This window comes from Abramis brama (assembly GCF_963993115.1).
Source record: "Abramis brama genome assembly, chromosome: 21".
In the NCBI taxonomy this organism is placed as follows: Eukaryota; Metazoa; Chordata; class Actinopteri; order Cypriniformes; family Leuciscidae; genus Abramis; species Abramis brama.
In genome coordinates, this window is record NC_139983.1 from 16,174,053 (window position 1) to 16,190,889 (window position 16,837).

Genomic DNA, 16,837 nt, shown 5'->3' on the forward strand with positions numbered 1-16,837 from the left:
GTACATTTTGTGGTAAAACAGAGGGACATAGCTTTAATACAGTATCAGTAATACAGTCTCCTGGGTTTTGTTTAGGTCAGAGGAACTTAATATATCTGCAGGGAGAATAAGAGTTTCATTTTGCTATTACTTTTATTATGTTTCCACATACATCATTGAGACCTCTGGGACCTAAACATTAAAATAATTACAACAGAACATGAAGGTGTGTTTGTGTGTGTGTGGGGGTGTCTTTCAAATGTTAAACTACTTTATACTATCCCTAACTTAGTATGCTTAAAATAGTAATATATATTATATTAAATTACTAACAAAAAATACATTGTATGTAGATAACTGCTGGGCATTAAAGAAACCATGTTTTGGGGCGGGCTATCTGTGTGTCTGACCAATGGTAGATGGGGGTGGTGTTCATTAATTTTGCAATTCCGTTTAGTGACGTTAGAAATGACACATAAGGTTGAGAATAGCAGGAATTAGGCAGTTTTTACAGATATAAATGATGCAATTTTTTTTTACTTGCTTATCCCATAGCTTATAAAATATATTGATTTTATGCAGCTTTTTGATAAAGTGGCTCGTTTATGAGATTTTGTTGCATGCTCCTGGCTTGCTTGTTTACTGTTTTCAAATGAAGGTATTTATATACTTGGAGTGTGTTGGTAATTAGATCATTTGGTTCTGATAAAAACAAACTTTACAAGCACAAGACGATCATTTATTATACAAAGGCTGTGCAATGAAACACAGCACCTGGGGAACAGAAGGCTGTAAAACAGGCTGTGCTCTTTTGCTAGATTGGTGCAGTGCGGGCTATAAGAAAAAGCGTGCAACACATTATTATTGCATGTGCTTTGCATATATTATACTGCTAAAAAACATGCATTACCCCGTCTGATGTAATTTAATACATTGTTGCATGTTATTGCTAGGGTCTGTGAGTAAACTCTCAATAAATTATGTGATTTATTTTTTAAATGGTTTCACTTGTCATTCCAAAGTAACTCTATCTCAGATGTCTGAGACTTTAATGTTTGGCTGTTAAAGTTTCATGGGCTTTGGTCTGACTCATTCATTAAAAAATATCAGACTTCCTTTTCAAAGTGATCAGATAAGGATCTATCGAGTTCACTTGTTTTGTTCCAGGTATTTATTTTGCTGCATGCATTGATGTGCGTCATAACGCATAACACTTCCAATTAATAGCATTATCTAATAACCTGTCGTGCTGGCTTCTAGTTAAAAGAATGACTGAGATTATCCAGCAATTAATCTACAATTAATACATAGCCTAGATGTTTGTAGAAGTGCCTGAGCCAGGGCTCTGTGAAGAACAGATCTTGATGAGATTTGTGATATGAGAGGCCATTAGATTTACTAAAATATTAATGAATGGAACATGACCCTGGTTATTATCTAGCGCCTATTAAACAGGTCATTGGGTGATGCCCTTTCACTTCACTGACTGAAATTTAAATGTATTCTTGGTAATGGTAAGAAAAAAACATTCACAGATGGTAATTTATAGCCTTGGGAGTCTGCAAAACGTACTCGGTTACTAACGTAACCTCGGTTCTCTCTAGAAGAGGGAACGAGTACTGCGTTTGAAAAACGCTGTGGGAAAAGGTCTCTTTTCACGAAATACTGAAGCAAAATTATCCTTAATTTTCATAAATGTAAAACGCATTGCAGCAGTGCACAGCTATGGCGAGACGGCTCGCTCGCTCATAGGCTGTTCTGCGGCAACTGCATTAGCCTATCGAGCGAGGGCTGATGCAACATCAGGCCAATGAGAGCGCTTCGCGCGCTCCTCGCCACATCCCGCCGAAACGGGTGTGGCAGTCCCCTATAAAAGGAGCTCGAGTAGGCTGATTCAACTGGTTTTCATCGCCGAAGCGAACCAGAGCGAACCGTACGCACGGCAGGGAACGCAGTACTCGTTCCCTCTTCTAGAGAGAACCGAGGTTACGTTAGTAACCGAGTACGTTCTCTTACGAGAGTTCTCTCGTACTGCGTTTGAAAAACGCTGCGGGAACCACTTGTAAGACGCCGTGCGTGCTGGGATAAGACACCGATCACTGGAAGCCAGTCCAGATATACAGTGCATAATCACCAGGTAGACTCAGAGAGTCTGGAGATAAAAAAGGGGGGGGGGACATCCGCCCTTAAAGGTTGCGTCCTCAGACGCGATATAACGTCACATAGGCAGGGGAAGGCCTGGCTAATGTGGGAAATGTGGGTCTTACACAATTCTGCCCAGAATTTTCCGGGGCGCTGTGCGCCTGCGAAATCAGTGTCCGGGCTAGACAGCTGACTCGACTATACCGAAAGCAGCTTTGCCTGCAAGGCGGGAACCTCTAGGTTGTAAAACCTTATGAATGTAGACGGTGAGGCCCAGCCTGCCGCCATACATATTTCCTGTAAGGAAATCCCGCTAGACCAGGCCCACGATGAGGCGACGCCCCTCGTGGAGTGCGCTCTCACGCCCAAGGGGCACTGAAGGCCCTTGGTGGTGTAAGCCAGCGCTATGGCGTCAACTACCCATCTGGATAGACTCTGTTTCGAAACAGCTGCTCCCTTGGAACGACCGCTGAACGAGACAAAGAGCTGCTCAGTCTGTCTGAAGACAGCAGAGCGGGACACATAAGCTCTTAAAGCCCTAACGGGGCAAAGACAGCTCGAGTCCCCTTCCTCACTCGGTAGGGCGGACAGGGAGATAACCTGAGCCCTAAACGGTGTGTTGAGGGATTTTGGCACATAACCGTGTCTAGGTTTGAGTATGACCTTGGAGTCATTAGGCCCAAACTCTAAGCACGCTGGGCTCACAGAGAGCGCGTGCAGATCGCCTATGCGCTTCACTGAAGCTAGGGCCAGCAAAAACACTGTTTTGAACGACAGATGTTTGAGGCTGACAGTTTGAATAGGCTCAAAAGGGGCACCTTTCATGGCCGCCAAGACCGTAGAAAGGTCCCACATCGGGACTGAAGGAGGTCTGGGGGGATTCAGCCTCCTAGCTCCTCTGAGGAAGCGGATGACTAAATCGTTCCTTCCTAGTGACTGGCTTAGCGTTGCTGTCGAGAACGCTGCGATAGCCGCCACATAGACTTTGAGCGTGGAGGGGGACCTGCCCTTATCCAACAGCTCTTGTAGGAAGGAGAGAACCTCCGTCACCTCACAATCGAGGGGTGACAGGCCCCGAGCAGCACACCAGCTGGAGAAAACCGACCACTTCGAGGCATAAAGCCGCCTGGTCGACGGTGCTCTAGCCTGAGTGATGGTATTCAGCACTCCCTCCGTGAGGTCAACGGATACCCGTTGAGCGCCCACACATGAAGGGACCACAACTCCGGATGTGGGTGCCAAATCGAGCCCTTGGCCTGCGAGAGGAGATCTCTCCTCAAAGGTATCGGCCACGGGGCGGAGTCTGCTAACTGCATCAGGGCTGGAAACCAGGCTTGGCTGGCCCAGAACGGTGCTACAAGCAGTACTGGGCATTTCACTTCCCTGACTCGCTCTAATACCTGAGGCAGGAGGGAGACTGGGGGAAACGCGTATAGCGGGCAGTGCGGCCACATGTGAGACAGCGCGCTGTCGTTCTTTGAAAAGAACACGGGGCAATGAGCGTTTTCTGGGGACGCGAATAGGTCCACCTCCGCCCTGCCGAATCTCTGCCACAGCAGCTGGACTGTTTGTGGGTGTAGAGACCATTCGCCCGTGGGAACGTTGTTCCTGGACAGTCTGTCTGGACCCAGGTTGTGGACCCCAGGCACATGCACTGCTCTCAGCGAGCGCAAGTTGCGCTGAGCCCATGTCAGGAGGCGCTTGGCCAGCCTGTACAGAATATTGGATCTGAGACCGCCCTGGCGATTTATGTAGGACACCACGGCCGTGTTGTCCGAGCGGACTACGACGTGCTGGTCCTTGATTTGGGGACAAAAGCGCGTCAGCGCGTTGTGAACTGCTAGCATTTCTAGGCAGTTGATGTGATGGAGCTTCTCTCGTTCTGACCACTGGCCAAAGAACGGTCTGCCCTCGAGCAGCGCTCCCCATCCCGAGGTGGATGCGTCCGTAGACACCACTTTCACCCTCGAGGGAGTCCCCAGGCTTACACCCGAACGGTACCAATCGCTCGCCGCCCAAGGTCTCAGGGCTGCCACGCAGTCCTGATCGACTCTGAGGCGTAATCGGCCAAGTGCCCACGCTCTGAGAGGCACTCGCGCTTTTAGCCAGAACTGCAGAGGGCGCATGCGAAGCAAGCCCAACTGGAGAACCGATGCTGCTGAGGCCATAAGACCCAGCAGCCTCTGAAACTTTTTGAGCGTGGTAGTCGCACCGCAGCGAAAGGCTCTTTCTGTGTGCTGAATGTGCAGCGCGCGCTGTGTTGACAGCCGCGCCGTCATGGACTGCGAGTCCAGAACGACACCCAGAAACGAGATAGTTTGACTGGGGTTCAGGGAGCTCTTTGTCCAATTGATCATAATACCAAGATTCTCGAGGTGATCGAGTAACATGGTTCTGTGCTCCACGAGCTGTGATCGCGATTGAGCTATGATCAGCCAGTCGTCCAAATAGTTCAGCACTCGCATGCCTCTGAGTCTGAGGGGGGCGAGCGCTGCGTCCATGCATTTCGTAAACGTACGAGGTGCCAGGGACAAGCCGAAAGGCAGGACTGTGTACTGGTATGCCCGACCTTCGAAGGCGAATCTCAAGAATCGCCTGTGACGTGACGCTATCTGTATCTGGAAATACGCGTCCTTCAGATCTATCGACATAAACCAGTCTTCTCGGCGAATATGCGCGAGGATTTTTCTGGTCGTGAGCATTTTGAAACTGCGTTTCACTAAAGCTCTGTTTAGTCGTCTTAGATCCAGAATGGGTCTGATACCTCCGTCCTTTTTCGGGACTAGAAAGTATCTGCTGTATAGCCCCCTTTCGCTTTGAGCTGGGGGTACATGCTGTATCGCCCCTTTGCTCAACAGTTTTGATATTTCGGCACGAAGCAGGTGTGCTGCTTCTGAATTCACCGTGGTTTCGACGCGCGCTGTGAAGCGGGGGGGGCGTCGGCAAAACTGTAGCGAGAAGCCTCTCTTTATAATGTCTAGCACCCAGTCTGAAACCCCTGGAAGCGCGGCCCACGCATCTGCATGGCCGGCTAGGGGCTGAATGCGAAGCTCGCTCTGTCCGCAGTGCGGCAGTGGTGCTTCGGGGTGCGATAACATAGGCGTTACGCCTGTGACATATGAGGCGGGGAGCGCGCTTAACACAGCGGGCATAGCGCTCATCCTCGACCGCGTTACAGTGCTTAACTGAGCGAGGGAGGTCTGAGAAGGTCGCATGGGACTCATGTAGCCTGCAGGTGGACGTGGGCGGGGACCGGGCACGTTCACTGCTTTGGTCGCGCTGTCTGTGTGAGCAGCGCGGGCGCGCACAGATCCCGCTTTTACGGGGAGACTGTGATCTGCCAGACATAGTGTTTGTGGGCACTGGGAAGTGGGCACTTTGACTATGTTTAGAGCGCGATCGACCTGAGTCGATCTTATGAGCGCGGGCCCCGTGTGCGGGGCTGTGCTTTTGTGTAGGGATGGGCACAAAGGAGTGGGCATCAGCACTACGTTTATAGCACCATCGGCCGTGGCCGGGACACCAGAAAATACACTCTTTTCGGGATTTATCTGGGTAGCCGTAAAAACGGCTTTTGTGTGCAGGCAAGCGGGCAGCTGTGCGGGCTTGTGTACTGCAGAAAACACTGAAGCAGTCGCAAATCTTGGGACTAAGACAGCGGTGCGCTTTGGTGAGGGCCCGGCCGCAACGGGGCTTACACACCTGCGCTTTCCTAGGCGTGCTAGGACTTCTTTGGGGCTTCCGGCTTCAACGTGATCCTCGGCCGCGGCCCGCGGTGTGTGGGGCGGCGGCTGGTAGAGCGAGAGCGGGGCTGAGAGCTGCGCTGCTGTCGCTGTGAAGAGGATGCAGAAGGCGGGGGCTGAGGCTGAGAGCTCCGTGAGGCCGGTTTTTCACGGGCCGCTGTAGAGCTGGAGCGCTTCGGCAGGAAGTGCTTAAAAGCCTGAGACGCTTTCTGGGCTTCGGAAAATCTCTCCACGAACTCGGAGAGAGAAGATCCGAAGAGGCCAGCGGGGGAAAGCGGGGCATCGAGGAACGCGTTGCGCTCTGAGTCACCCATTTCCGTGAGCGTCAGCCAGAGATGCCTTTCTGCTACGGTAGCGGAAGCCATACACCGTCCCACGGCCTGTGCTGCAGCCTTTGTAGCGCGGAGGGAGAGATCCGACGCGCTTCTCAGGTCCGCGATGCAGACATCCTCAGGTCCTATCTCGTCCAGTCGACGGAGGAGATCGCCCTGAAAGATCTGTAGCGTGGCCATGGTGTGTAGAGCCGATGCAGCCTGCCCAGCGGCGGAGAAGATCCGCGTGAGCAGCGTCGACGTTGTTCGACAGGCTTTGGATGGCAACACCGGTTTAGTCCGCCGTCCAGCAGAGGGCGGACAAAGGTGGGTCGCTATCGCCTGTTCCACCGGCGGAAGGGAGAGGTAGCCTCGGTCCTGAGCACCATCCACGGAAGCGAAAGCTGGTGAAACCGAGGATCGTGTCCGTGTGGAAAACGGAGCGTTCCATGCCTTAGCCACTTCTTCGTGAAGCTCAGGAAGAAAGGGTGCGGGCTTAGACTCCGGAGAAGTACGCTCGCCAGGGAGGAAGCTACCATCCAGCCGGGTGCGAGAGGGGAGCTTCGGTGCAGACCACTCGAGGCCGAGGCTCGCCGCGGCCAGCGCGAGTACCCGCATGAGCTCCCTCTCGATGCTAGCTCTAGCCGAGGGCTTACAAGCAGGAGGCGTGAGATCCGCAGAGCTCGCCCAATCCTCACTGCCCGATGCTAGCAGAGAGCAGGAATCTTTATCCACCGACTCAGCTTCAGAAGCGGCTCCCTCGGATGAAGCGGCGGCAGACTGCGGTCGCTGTGTACTGGGAAGTGCTTCGGGGGAAGCTGGCGAAGCAGGCGGGCGAACCGGCGAGCTTTGTCGGGACGGAACTGGTTCCGGGGCCCGTTGCGAGCGGCGCTTTTTACGGCGCGGCATCGCGGCAGGGCGTGCAGGCTCGGAGAAGTGCGCGAGGCGAGTCCTCAGAGTCACCATCGGCAGAAGCTCGCAGTGAGGGCAGCCGCCGTCAGCGAGCGCGAGCGCTGCGTGATCCTCACCCAGACAGGAGACGCAGATGACATGGCGGTCTCCCTCGGTGAGTGGGGCTCGGCACGAACCACAGGATGGCATCTTAAAAAAGACGCGGCTCTTTTAGAGGGTGAGTGTTCGGAGAACACAACACACACACACACAAACAGAGCAGAAAAGGATATGTAGCGCCGGAAAGCGCAGCAGGTACGGCTTGTAGAAGGCGGCGAAGGCCAGCAGCTTCAAGGGCTCGTCCCGCTGAGATGCTTGTTCTCGACGGCGTTAGCTTCTTCGTGATCCAGCGATGCGTGCGCTTCGCTGAAGAGATGAAAATCAGTTGAATCAGCCTACTCGAGCTCCTTTTATAGGGGACTGCCACACCCGTTTCGGCGGGATGTGGCGAGGAGCGCGCGAAGCGCTCTCATTGGCCTGATGTTGCATCAGCCCTCGCTCGATAGGCTAATGCAGTTGCCGCAGAACAGCCTATGAGCGAGCGAGCCGTCTCGCCATAGCTGTGCACTGCTGCAATGCGTTTTACATTTATGAAAATTAAGGATAATTTTGCTTCAGTATTTCGTGAAAAGAGACCTTTTCCCACAGCGTTTTTCAAACGCAGTACGAGAGAACTCTCGTAAGAGAACATAATTATCCCATATACATATGGACTTTTGTCCAAACAATAGTGTGCGTTTCTTTGAAAATATTGTCATGCTGTCCTCGGTTTCTCATCATTCAGTTTCAAAGCCCTTGAAAGCAGATATTGTATGCTCTTAAAATAATACTATTTCTTCAGTGGTTCTCAGTGGTTTCACTTTATAGGGTTCCTGCATTGCTGTTGTGGTTTTCTTGGAGATTATTTTGATGTCACTGTACATACAGTACAGTATGTTCTTCGATCAGTGCACTTGTCTGTAGAAATATGGCTATCTGTAAAACTTGTGGATAATTTTTTTTTTTATCTTTGTAGAACTAAAAGATGCATCAGACTGTAAAATCCTTTTTGGTTCCAATTGGCACATTTATTTTTAAGTGTAATTCATTTTAAAAATGAGTTTTCATGGTGCGTAGTGTCAGCATGTTCACCATAACTATTTATTTATTTATAAAAATTGTATAGTAATTATTTTAATTGTTAACATTGCAACAATAGCATATACATATGGTTAAAAAAAATACATAGCAATTAATTGATGCATGATATTTGTCAATTTTTCCCCTTGAGCAGGGAAAATAAAGTGACTGTGCACTAGAGAAAGAAATGGGTGCGTCCAGTGTCGACAGCTTCATTGAATATAATTGGAGCAGTTTTGTTTTGACATGTCACGCTGCGCTGCACCGCTTGCATCCAGTGCAGACAGAGTGAAAGCTGTGGCTGAATGCCTTCCTATCTTTTTTATTGTGTGAAAAAGGATACCAACAGCTCATCAATAATATTTCTTAGGACCTAAACTTCACCTTGCAAGTGACAAAGAGACCAAAGCTATGCAGTATATGTTTATCTGTAACCTATTAGTGCAGAGAGCTGTGAATGGAAAGAAACATCTCACATTTTGATTTCCACATCATTAATAAAAGCAATTTACCATATTAATATCTCGTCTCAACTGCAATTAACAATTAACTATCAATGACCTTGACCGTGCGACCTCACAAGCTCATGAAATTCAATGTGAAACTGTTGCTGCTTGCCTGTTGGCGATGGTAACGCTAAAGCCTTTTCTTCATCTCCATCTACATGCAGACGCATACTGTCAGTCCTATTTTTCTTCATCAGTATACTGGAGCAATTATTCTGAATACGAAAAGCAGAAACATTTCCTGTCAAGTGTTTTGTGAATGTGAAAAAAGAAATGTGTTTCATCATAATTAGCGCATTGGGAAATTTGGGGAAACATGTAAAGAGTACACGGCACAAAATGTTCTAGTTTTGGGGAAGTTTGAAGAGATGGAAAAGTCTGAGCGTCTGCTGAGAACATTCTCTGGGGGTGTTTGAAAGCCATCAATCTGTTGTTTAGCAGAGGTAGTATTTCTTCTTGGACTGAGGCCTATGTGAGTAGTTTAGCGACACATTATTTAAAGGGTTAGTTGCCCCAAAAAGTACGATTCTGTTATTAATTACTCACCGTCATGTCGTTCCAAACCAAGACCTTCGTTCATCTTCAGAACACAAAAAAATATATTTTTGATGAACCCTGTCTATTACATGTCTCCCATCTGAGGGCATCTCCTTAGCCTTGATGGTGAAAAGACTGAGGTAGCTACAGCAATTACCCAGTGCTTTCACACATCCCAACCTATGACCTTCATTACACAAAAAAACCCACTTAGGCAAGTGGTCGACTAAGAGGAAGGCATTAGAATGCATCTTAAAAATTGGTTCACCCCCCAAAATAAAAATGTTTGACATACAGTATGAATTTCTTTCTTTTGCAGAACACAAAAGGAGAACATTTCAAGACATTTTTCAATGCTTATGCAGTGAATGGGGCTTTTGAGTTCAAAAAGGATGCTAAAGCTACATGTAAGTATTCTTTAAATTGGTTCATATGACTTGCATATATTATTTACAAAAATCTTGAAATCTAGCTCTACTTGGTGAGAGTTCATGAGAGAAGTAGCAATTTGTGAACACATCTTTATTTTGAATCAGATCTTTTCAATGAATCTGCTGATCCTGCTCACAAAAACAGTCTGAATGATTTGTTTACGGATCAGACTGATCTGGTTGTCGAGTTCAACTCACGGACTCAATGATCCAGTTGCAACAGTTTGTGGAGAGGGATATTAATAGTGAATAACTAAACTTCAATATAACAAAAATGTGGTTATTTTTTTGTCGCACAAAGCTATATTTTGAGAAGACTTTGAACATAGCAAACAAGTATTTGGGCTACTTTTATGATAATATTATGATACTTTTATGGTTCTTTTGCCTTTTTTGAAGCTTGAAAGCTTCAATTACTATTCACTGTAATTGCATTGAAAAACATGACCATTGTATTATTCTGAACCTTTTCTTTTGTGTTCCCTGAAAGCAAGTAACAAGTGTTTGGAACAACACGAGGGTGTGTAAATGATGGCAAAATTTTCATTTTGGGGTGAACAATCCCTTTAAGATTTTCTCAGATGTACTTGAGCATGTTTCATGTCTGTGTAAGACTGGAGAAACTGGAAGAAATGAAAGCTTTAGCATAAGTTCTGCTGGGAAGACACAATTGTTACGTCACTTTACCTTCTCATCTATCCAATCATATTCTAATACTCGTGGTATAAAAGATTGGTACTTACACATGTTTGAGTTCGCAGATGCTGACGCTTTCATTCACCTCCATCCTCCCCACCACCTCCAAGATGGATCCTTCCTTCCATCCTTCCCACCACCAGGCTGGTCCCTTCCCATACCTCACAGGGGGTCGGCTGTGCTCCTGCCTTCGTCTTCAGGCAGGATTTGCAGAGTCCGGACCCTCGGATTGCGAGCTACGGACGGGGCCTACGCCAAAGAACTTTATTGCTTGCTGGACTGTTAATAAATGTATAATTGTCACAGTATTTATTCTCCCGGGTCTTTCTGGTAGAACTGGAAGAGAGGGCAACTCTCTGAGAGAGCAAAGGAAATTAACATTTGAACTCACTCTTGTGCACCATCCGAGATGCAATCTCACCTCAGAATCATCCTAATCTACATTTCCCTTCTCTAATCTTTCCCTCTTCCCCCATTCCTTCTCCCTCATGCTGAGATCACCAAAATTCACCCAAGAATCTACAGTGGGGAGAACAAGTATTTGATACACTGCCGATTTTGCAGGTTTTCCTACTTACAAAGCATGTAGAGGTCTGTAATTTTTATCATAGGTACACTTCAACTGTGAGAGACGGAATCTAAAACAAAAATCCAGAAAATCACATTGTATGATTTTTAAATAATTAATTTGCATTTTATTGCATGACATAAGTATTTGATCACCTACCAACCAGTAAGAATTCTGGCTCTCACAGACCTGTTAGTTTTTCTTTAAGAAGCCCGCCTGTTCTCCACTCATTACCTGTATTAACTGCACTTGTTTGAACTCGTTACCTGTATAAAAGACACCTGTCCACACACTCAATCAAACAGACTCCAACCTCTCCACAATGGCCAAGACCAGAGAGCTGTGTAAGGACATCAGGGATAAAATTGTAGACCTGCACAAGGCTGGGATGGGCTACAGGACAATAGGCAAGCAGCTTGGTGAGAAGGCAACAACTGTTGGCGCAATTGTTAGAAAGTGGAAGAAGTTCAAGATGACGGTCAATCTCCCTCGGTCTGGGGCACCATGCAAAATCTCACCTCGTGGGGCATCAATGATCAAGAGGAAGGTGAGGGATCAGCCCAGAACTACACGGCAGGACCTGGTCAATGACCTGAAGAGAGCTGGGACCACAGTCTCAAAGAAAACCATTAGTAACACACTACGCCGTCATGGATTAAAATCCTGCGCGCACGCTCAAGCCAGTGCATGTCCAGGCCCGTCTGAATTTGCCAATGACCATTTGGATAATCCAGAGGAGGAATGGGAGGAGGTCATGTGGTCTGATGAGACTAAAATAGGTTAGGGTTAGGGTTAGGGTTAGGGTTTTGGTCTAAACTCCACTTGCCGTGTTTGGAGGAAGAATGAGTACAACCCCAAGAACACCATCCCAACCATGAAGCATGGAGGTGGAAACATCATTCTTTGGGGATGCTTTTCTGCAAAGGGGACAGAACGACTGCACCGTATTGAGGGGAGGATGGATGGGGCCATGTATCGCGAGAACTTGGCCAACAACCTCCTTCCCTCAGTAACACACAGCCAGGGCAACTAAGGAGTGGCTCCGTAAGAAGCATCTCAAGGTCCTGGAGTGGCCTAGCCAGTCTCTAGATCTGAACCCAATAGAAAATCTTTGGAGGGAGCTGAAAGTCCGTATTGCCCAGCGACAGCCCCGAAACCTGAAGGATCTGGAGAAGGTCTGTATGGAGGAGTGGGCCAAAATCCCTGCTGCAGTGTGTGCAAACCTGGTCAAGAACTACAGGAAACGTATGATCTCTGTAATTGCAAACAAAGGTTTCTGTACCAAATGTTAAGTTCTGCTTTTCTGATGTATCAAATACTTATGTCATGCAATAAAATGCAAATTAATTACTTAAAAATCATACAATGTGATTTTCTGGATTTTTGTTTTAGATTCCGTCACTCACAGTTGAAGAGTACCTATGATTAAAATTACAGACTTGTAATCTGCAAACCTGCAAAATCGGCAGTGTATCAAATACTTGTTCTCCCCACTGTATATGGTTTAATGTGAATAATTATCATACAGTATTACACATGTTTGGTATCATTTGAAATGTCTCAGTGCGACTGGTACAAAGATCTCATTCCCAAAGAAGTAAAACAAACAGTTTAGAGATAACTTAACTCACACAAAGGAGGGTGTGTCTTCCAGTCAAATGGCCTCCTGCTCTCGAAAGGTGTAAACTCTGAATGCAAGTTCCAATTGTTAGCAAATGTTTCCATGTGAAAAGAAGTTTCTGTCTATATAATGAAATGCAACAAGAGGCTCAGGGCGATTCTGTAACTCAGATCAGCCCTTGATGCTGAGAGTGGCAGAGACTCGCATCATGTACTTTCTAATGTCAGGTTTGCATCTTTTCTCTTTATTTCAGAGCATTTGATGTTTTGTATTGATTATCTTTGAAATGATTATGAAATTGGCATGATACATTTACCTGACATAATAAATTGTAAACATTTGATTTTATTCTAACTGACTCTGACATTATTTTCAGTAAACAGTCAAAAAGAATAGTCAAACATTCGCTCACATTTAATGATGCACATATATCATTAAAACCTTTTCATTTATGGAGTCAGATGAAATAACGAGGAAATACATGAAACAATGTATTTCATTTAATTATATTACTTTGCCACGAGGAAAGACAGTAACGCGCAAAAACCTTCACCAGCTGACCGGATGCCTCCATTGGGCCGATTGTGTCGGGCCTTATATTTGCTTTCAAGTTATTGAATCGATGTGAACAATATCTTGACTTTGCACCTATGACACAGAGGAGCCATCAGAGGAAAGATGACAACAATGATTTATTGATGCATGTTCCTGTTTGTTGGTATGCAGGGTGAGACGAACTCCAAGTTGGAAGAAAATTGATAAGTTGAGTCACATTCCTCATGAACTATAGGAACTGGAGCCACAATCTTCAGAAATATTTTGTTCTATCACAGCAGATGAATTACAAAGGCCTGTAACTGCATTTTAGTTGCCACTGAGCGACTACCTTGAACTTGACAGGGTGTCTTAAAAGCAACCAAAGGCAGACCTAATTGTGTAAGACACACAAAAAAGTAAAAATAATATGATTGCCATTGACTATAGGCCAGTAATTGGCCTATGTTCATAAATATAAATCAATCAAACAATACATTCACTTCTAAAGTCACTTTTTGTAATCTCTATAGGATGGTTTATACATCTGCCACAATGATTTTTCTTTTTTTTGTGATTTTCTTTTATTAGTTTGATTATTCAACATATTATATAATTAATTTGATCAGATTTAATCAATTTGACAGCCCTAGATTAAAAAAAAAAACTTTTATAGTTTCAAGTAGTTTATATAAATATCAAATCAGAACAAAATAACAACAAAAATCTCACTTGTTTATCTCTTTGAGCCAGTGACCAAGGACGATAACGATAACGAAAAAGGAATAGTTTTAAAAACCATTCTAAATGTAAAAGAATAGAGTCCACACCACAACTGTAATGATATTTGCACAGAGAAAAAATATTGTTGGAATAACTTTCACAATGATTTTTTTTTTTCAGCTGAAGAATGAAAAAAAAAAAACGAAAAAAAAACAAAACATTGACAGCCAATCAGAAACCATCCTGCTTTAAAGAGTTTGTGTGTTTAAAGTGGCAGAAAACAAAACTGCAGCCCACGATTATAATAAACACAACGGTAACACTTTAGGGTCCAATTCGCACTATTAACTAGTTGCTTATTAGCATGCATATTACTAGGATATTGGCTGTTTATTAGTAATTATAAAGCACATATTGATGCCTTATTCTGCATGACCATATTTTACATCCCTTAATCCTACCCAATAACCAGACTTAACAACCACCTTACTAACTATTAATAAGCAGTAATTAGGAGTTTATTGAGGCAATAGTCATAGTTAATAGTGAGAATTGGACCCTAATCTAAAGTGTGACCAACAGAACAATATTGTGGTTGGTGGTTATCATTATAGTAATCGTCCTTGGTCTAAACAGACCTTAAAATTCCACAATTTTGGGATGTTGTCACATTCCACTAGAAGGATTTGATGAAGTTGCTGTCCATCATGGCAAAAGGTCACTTCTCTGGTGTAGTCTAATGTGTTGGTCACATTCTCATGAGATCACGGAAGGTCGAAGCAGTCGGCACACAGTAGAAGTTCAACTAACTCTGTGGTATCTGGCTACTCAGTCATAATGAGCCTAAGGCATGCTGGTAGCTTTTTCCCTCGCTTCAGGTAACATTTAAGACATAATGGAACTTGGAAGGCATTATGGAAAACTGAGGCCATTTTCTCATTGTGACTTAGGCTTTGAATTTATATATGTGCCATTAGCATCATTCATATGTTGCATATTTGTAATTGCAAATTTTCAGTTCAATTTAACCCTCTTAATAATGTCAGACTAGGAATTATGATTACATAGAAACTTCATGAATCACCACTTAGAGGAAATGTATTGTTTGTGGTACATTATGAAGCAAATCATTAGACAGCTACATAAAAGAATTACGTTAACAGACGCAGGAAATATTACTGTCGGGTTAATGATCTGTTTGCAAAGCAGGAATCGGAAAGTTGCTAATGTGGTTTGTTTTATAAAAGTGCCATGGAAATGAAATATGCATTCATTATCAGAATACTTCAAGCTGTTTCACTAAAATATTTCACTCCAAATTTTCACCAGAAATTGGAAGTATGAGCAAAACAAAATCCCTTTGTAAGTCTAAAAGACAAAATCCACAATAGCTGTTCCCTCTGAATGTCAAAAAATGAGGTAAATCGTCTCTGCCCACAGGTTTTATTGTTTAAGCTAATTCATTATTGTACCTCAGTTTGTTTATTCCCCGCATAATGTTTTTATGTCCTATTTTTGCTATTTGGTTAAGATTTGTGGGATTTAATCACTGCTAATTGATACAAAATGTATGCATACATGTGTAAATTGCTCCTCCCGAGGAGAAATACACACAGTTGTTATAGTAGTTGTTTTTAATAATTCAATAGCAACAAGCATCTAGAGTGCTTTTACTGCAGATGCTGTCAAATAATTAACTATTTTTCACTGGTGAGCATGTAAACAGCGACCTAAAAGTGCACGGTTTTGTAGGGTCTCATATTAACATTTGAATAAATTCAGTAGGGAGAAGAAATGAGGCAGAATCGGTCAACATCAATCTGTGATCTGTATTTAAGGGACGACTATGAAACAACAGCAACATTAATCAAGCCGCCCATCCAGATGTTCTCAAGGTCAGGCGGTTGCACACAAAAGGCTACACACTGGCACTGCGCTAGGGGAAATGCTGCATAATATTACAGTTTTAGTAAAGCGCTCATCTGCTGAAGAGGATCAGTAGATGAAGTTGATGTAGAATATGTGAGTTATAGATATGCAAAGAAAGTTTCCCTATTTTCTTTCATTGGCAAGATTGTTAGGCTGATCAGAGAGCTGACTATACATCTTTATTGTATTTTTACTTAACCTGTTCTTCAATATTGAATGTATGTTGGAATAAATTCATTTTATGACAGCCACCATTTAAATGTTAATATAAATAAAACAATTGAAAAAAAAAACAAGTAGAGACATAATTGTCATTAAAATGTATTATAACATTATTATAAACACTTCCTAATGTGTAATTTATATGCAAGTATCCTACAACTACAACTGTGGTTCCCTGTATAGTTTACAGCTTTAGTTAAGAGATGTTTCTTTCTTTGAGGAAATTTCTTATGTACTCTGATAGGCTCCAAATTAATCAATATTGAATCGAAATCGAATCACAAGCTTGTGAATTGAAATCAAATCGCAAGTTTGTAAATAGAAAACTAATTTAATTGTGAAATCTGTGTAAATGCTCAGCTTTTGTGTCAATAAAAGTTTATTTTTTTTGTTTTTACTTGAAGCAAATGTTGTCTTTTCCTTTTATTTTCTTGTCAGAATGCACCAGAATGCTTAATTTACATGTTAAAATAACACAAATTGTGTCCTGGGGTAGGCTAATGAACAGTCTTACAAAAACGAGAGCTTACAAAAGCTACAGTAAACACTATATCAACACTAATGTTGGCTGGCAGGTGAGCGGAGGCAAAGCTTTGCCCTTTGTTTACATCGTAGCGAAAACATAAAACATATTATTGCAACTGTTAATATAAAACACAACTACGAATAAAAGTTACTTAAAAGTTGTAAACCACAAACAACAGATTGTCCTGACAAAGTGGGAAGTGCTTCATTTCAGGAGAAGCTTTTGTGCACAGCCTGCATTGTGGTTCTGGAAGCTGTTCTTTGTAAAATGTGCAGCACACAGATAAGATTTAGGGTTAT

At 44.3% G+C, this 16,837-nt stretch overlaps 1 long non-coding RNA gene across 1 annotated transcript in view; it reads left to right on the plus strand.

Annotated features, from left to right (window-relative positions):
- Positions 1–10,856, plus strand: part of LOC311072101 — a 114,580-nt gene extending 103,724 nt beyond the window's left edge. Inside the window, exons 3-4 of the long non-coding RNA XR_014603973.1 lie at positions 9,608–9,695; positions 10,481–10,856. This is a non-coding gene — a long non-coding RNA (uncharacterized lncRNA). The remainder of the gene's footprint in view (positions 1–9,607; positions 9,696–10,480) is intronic.
- Positions 10,857–16,837: the final 5,981 nt, after the last annotated feature.